Source organism: Eleutherodactylus coqui, chromosome 2, assembly GCF_035609145.1.
Source record: "Eleutherodactylus coqui strain aEleCoq1 chromosome 2, aEleCoq1.hap1, whole genome shotgun sequence".
In the NCBI taxonomy this organism is placed as follows: domain Eukaryota; kingdom Metazoa; phylum Chordata; class Amphibia; order Anura; family Eleutherodactylidae; genus Eleutherodactylus; species Eleutherodactylus coqui.
The window spans coordinates 125,863,880-125,869,575 of NC_089838.1; positions in this window are offsets into that span (position 1 = coordinate 125,863,880).

Below are 5,696 nucleotides of genomic sequence, written 5' to 3' on the forward strand. Positions count from 1 at the left end.
CTGATCGCTAAGCAGAAAAGAAGGAAGTTGAGCAACTTCAGCTGCCTTTGAACTAGTGTTCCTGTTACACCTTTGGAAAGCTGCCCAGCTTCTGAGTGCAGGAGTCATTAGCCTGCAAGACCAAATGGTGATCACATCATACTTTCTGTGTCTAAGTACAAAGTTATACAAAATACATATTTTCTTTCTTTCTCTCCTTTTTTTCTGTTCTTTCTTTCTGCAAAATACATATTTTCTTTCTTTCTTTCTTATAATATATAATCTATTTAGAATATTTTGTAAATATATATATCCAATTATCCATGGTATACTGTATAAGCTTATTCTAGGCAAAAATTGGGGGGAGCCCATAAAGAACTGTACAGGTGCAGAAGTCTATTCTTGAACTCTGGGTGTGTTAAAGGATACAGTTAGAGATGAGCGAGTATACTCGCTGAGGCTAACTACTCGAGCGAGTAGTGCCTTAGTCGAGTATCTGCCCGCTCGTGTCTAAAGATTCGGGTGCCGGCGGCGGTCAGGGAGAGGCGGGGGAAAGCGGGGAGGAACGGGAAGGGGAGATCTCTCTTTCCCTCTCCCCCCCCCCCCCCCCCGCTCCCCCCTCCTCACTCCTGCAACTCACCTGTCACCCGCACCGGCAGCCGAATCTTTAGAGACGAGCGGGAAGATACTCAACTAAGGAACTACTCGCTCGAGTAGCTAGCCTTAGCAAGTATGCTCGCTTATCTCTAGATACAGTCTCTCCCCAGATTGTAACTACATATTATGTATGCTATTGTATTGCTTACATACTACTGTATATCCAGTTTGTATTCTTTGATCTTATGTCTCTTTTGATGATATCCTCTGATATCTTTCATTTATTTTCATCTTGGATGAAAAGGGAGTAATTAACCAGAGCCAGCATGAGTTTGTAACAAACAGGTCATGCCGGACAAATCTAATTTCCTTCTATGACAAAATCACAGACTGGGTTGATCAGGGAAATGCGGTGGATATAGTTTATCTTGACTTTAGTAAAGCATTTGACAAAGTATTTCATACTATACATATTGAAAAAAATGACCAAATATGGGATTGACAAGGCAACTGTTGGGTGGATTCACAACTGGCTGAGTGATCGTACTCAAAGAGTGGTCATAAGTGGAAGAATGGTATCAAGTGGGGTACCACAAGGCTCTGTCCTAGGCCCAGTGTTGTTCAACATTTTTATAAATGATCTGGAGGAGGGAATTGATGGGAATCTGAACAAATTTGCCGAGGACACAAAGCTAGGAGTGATAGCTAACACTAGGGAAGAGAGAGAGTATTCAAAAAGATCTGGAAAAGCTTTCACAGTGGGGAGTGACTAACAGAATGGTATTTAACAAGATGAAATGCTAAGTCCTACATCTGGGCAAGAAAAATTAAGAAAGCACATACAGAATGGAAGAAATTGGGCTAAGCAGCAGCACATATGAAAAAGACTTGGGTATACTAATGGATCATAAACTGAACATGAGTCAACAATGTGATGCAGCAGCCAAAAAGGCAAACAATTCTGGGATGTATTAAGAGAAACATAGAGTCTAGATCACGTGAGGTCATTATCCCCCTCTACTCTTCCTTAGTCCGACCTCATCTGGAATACTGTGTCCAATTCTGGGTATCCCACTTTAAAAAAGACATAGACAAACTGGAGCAAATTCAAAGAGTGACCCAGATGGTGATCGGTCTGCAAATCATGTCCTATGAGGAACACTTAAAGGATCTGGGAATATTAAGCTTACAAAAAAGAAGGCTGTGAGGAGACTTAAAGGGGTTGTCCCGCGGCAGCAAGTGGGTCTATACACTTCTGTATGGCCATATTAATGCACTTTGTAATGTACATTGTGCATTAATTATGAGCCATACAGAAGTTATAAAAAGTTTTATACTTACCTGCTCCGTTGCTGGCGTCCTCGTTCCCATGGAGCCGACTAATTTTCGCCCTCCGATGGCCAAATTAGCCGCGCTTGCGCAGTCCGGGTCTTCTGCAGTCTTCTATGGGGCCGCTCGTGTAGAATGCCGGCTCCGTGTAGCTCTGCCCCGTCACGTGCCGATTCCAGCCAATCAGGAGGCTGGAATCGGCAATGGACCGCACAGAAGCCCTGCGGTCCACGGAGACAGAGGATCCCGGCGGCCATCTTCAGCAGGTAAGTATGAAGACGCCGGACCGCCGGGATTCAGGTAAGCGCTGTGCGGGTTGTTTTTTTAACCCCTGCATCGGGGTTGTCTCGCGCCGAACGGGGGGGGGGGGGGGGGGTTAAAAAAAAAAAAACCCGTTTCGGCGCGGGACAACCCCTTTAATAGCTGTCTACAAATATCTGAAGGGCTGTCATAGTGCAGAGGGATCAGCCCTATTCTCATTTGCACAGGGAAAGACTAGAAGCAATAGGATGAAACTGAAAGGGAGGAGACCCAGATTAGATATTAGAAAAAACTTTCTGACAGTGAGGGTGATCAATGAGTGGAACAGGTTACCACGGGAGGTGGTGAGTTCTCCTTCAATGGGAGTGTTCAAACAGACGCTGGACAAATATCTGTCTGGGATGATTTAGTAAATCCTGCACTGAGCAGGGGGTTGGACCCGATGACCCTGGAGGTCCCTACAAATCTATGATTCTCTGTTTCTCATATTTCTTGATATCTTGTATTGTTTTTTTCCCCACTTTTTATCACTTTAAGTAAACTTTATTAATGTGTTTCCTGTTCTTGTGTTTTAGAATCCACAGTAAAAAAAATTACTTCTTTTGTTCTCCTCTTATCTTGTTCAGGTTTCCCTTCCCTTTCATTGTCCATTATTGCTTTTTGCTCGTTATTATTTCTTGTCATTTTTGGTGGCTGCATTTTATGCCTGCTGCATACAGATTGTTTTTAACACCTGAACAAGCCCTTTGAGTGAGCACAGTGTATAGGCACTAATGGAGCAGTGTGTGGGAGTAATAATTTAGCACTGTATTGCAGCATACATGAGCTCTATACAGGGATATTCAATGAGCACTAAATGGTAGAAAACAGGTCTATTTTTAGGAATAAATGAATCATTGTTGGTGGCAATCGCTAATCTCATGTTGCGTCGCTGGAGATAATTTTGTGGCCAAGTCTGGAAAACCTAAGGATAATGACTATTACATGCAAAATATACTTCCGATCTGTGTTAATATGTAATGTGTTAGCAGTATTGAAATAAATTTAATTGGTAAATTGCAGTGGAAATAATTGGCTGCTGTACACACGCCAAGCATACCTTTCTTGGCCAAGTAGGGAACTTGTTTGTAGCAATTTGAATTACACCCACAGGCATCATCATTAGAGATGAGCGAGCACACTTGTCCGAGCTTGATGCTCGTTCAAATATTAGGGTACTCGAGATGCTTTATACTCAAGGCGAGCACCACGCGGTACTCGAGTCAATTGCATTTTCTTCCCCGCGTGTTTAGCAGCATTTTCTAGCCAATAGACATGCGGTGAAGGCATTACCACTTCCTGCTGTGACAATAACAGTGAGTGGCTGGGCTGGTCAGGTGACCGCCGAGTACTTAAAGTGGTCCCACCCGCAGCTCGCCTCAGACGCATGCTGGCAGAGCTTAGGGAAAGTGCTGCTCCTTATATAGGGAAAGTGTTAGAGTAGGATCCTGTGTTCAAGAACCCCAATGGTCCTTCTTAGAAGCTGCTCCTCATCGTGTACATTATAGTTGGTGCTGGCATCCAAGGCTGGGCCATTTCAGCTATACTGTTCTTTGCGTGCAGTGCATTACACAGAGTTTAGGGACAGAGCTGCTTATATAGGGAAAGTTATACAGTCCTCCTGATCCTCTGTACAAGAAACCCAACGGTCGTTTTTAGGGCTACTTCTCACCGTGCGCATTATAGTTGTGGCTGGCTGGGAGCAGTAGTTAATCAATTTTTTTATTATGCATCTAGGCCTCTTCCAAGCCTTTCACTTATAGCGTTCTCAGCCTGCAGTGCATTACACCGAGGTCTCACCGTGAAACTGCACTCTAATATTTTCTAGGCTACCGCAAAGTATTTCGGTTATAGCGTTCTCAGTCTGCAGTGCATTAGGCAGAGTTTAGGGACAGAGATGCTTATATATGGAACGTTTTACAGTTGTGATCCTGTCAACAAGAACCCCAACGGTCCTTTTTAGGGCTACTTCTCACCGTGTGCATTATAGTTGTGGCTGGCTGAGAGCAGTAGTGCATCAATTTTTTTATTAGGCATCTAGGCCTGTTCTCAGTCTTTCACCTATAGTGTTCTCAGCCTGCAGTGCATTACACCGAGGTCTCACCGTGAAACAGTACTCTAATATTTCCTAGGCTACTGCAAAGTATTTCAGTTATACCGTTCTCAGTCTGCAGTGCATCAGACAGAGGTCTCACCGCTAAACAGTACTGTAATATTTCCTGGGCCACTGCAAAGTATTTCAGCTCTGCGGCTGTGCAGAGCATCTCACAATACCTTTTCCTTATGGGGGGAGGGGTTGAGATAGCCGCAGTTCCCAGCACTATCCACTGGCTTTAGAATCTTCTCCCACTCCATACAGCCTCTATTATCTACAAGTCTCTGCGAGCGGTAAATCACCCCTAGGTATCAGCGCAAGACAGCGAGTTAATTTTTTCAAGTCACAGCATAGAGCCTCCGCTATCTACTGTGTGCGGTGAATTAGCCACAGTTGTCAGTGCTGTACAGTGGGGTAATTTATTTGGGCCCTGCTATATCCTTAATCCGCCATGATGAGGAGTAGAGGTAAGGGTCAAGGACCTGGACGAGGACGTGGGCGTCCAAGTGAGTGTGTGGGCAAAGGCCGAGTTCCTGAGCGGGGTGAATTACAGACGGCCGATCGTACCACCGTCATAGTGCAGCTGGGGGGATCAACATGGATAAGCGTACCCACCTGTCAACTGCCAGCGCCAACATGCTTACACTCATAAAGATGAACAAAGGCAGGATTTCCCCAGACTTCTCTACTGGTGGAAAGCAGCGGAACCTAATGATTCTTTACGCTGCAACAGAAGAAAAATGCATCCTCTATCACCACAAAAAAAGGAGGAATTAGCTTTGTCAATCACTCTCGGATATTATTACTCTTCCTCCTCCTACCCCTCCTACTAAAACAGCATGTCATCACTCTGAACTGCCAATTTTTCTGCGGCCCAAAAGGCTCTGTTTAAAAGTTTTTTACAATTATTAAAAGTTTCAAAAGTTTTTATACTTCAACTAAAACCAATTCTTTCGGAGGGCTGTATCTTTAAAAAGTGTTTATGGGTTTCACCTGCCCTCGGCGCTCAGCAATTTTTCACGGGTACACTTGTACTCTTGGTACACCAATTTTTTAGGCCATTGCCGATATTGTGAGCTAACTAATTTTTCCGGGCTTCGCCTATACTCTTGGTAAACAAGTTTTTACAGGTGTTCGCCTATACTATTGGTACACCAATGTTTCAGGGGTTCGTCTATACTCTTGCTACAGAAATGTTACAGGGGTCCACCTATACTCTTGCTACAGAAATGTTACAGGGGTCCGCCTACACTCTTGCTACAGAAATATTTCAGGGCTCCGCCTATACAGTTGCTACTGAAAGGTTTGAGGGGTTCGCCTATACTCTTGCTACAGAAATGTTACAGGGGTCTGCCTATACTCTTGCTACTGAAATGTTACAGGGATCCGCCTATAC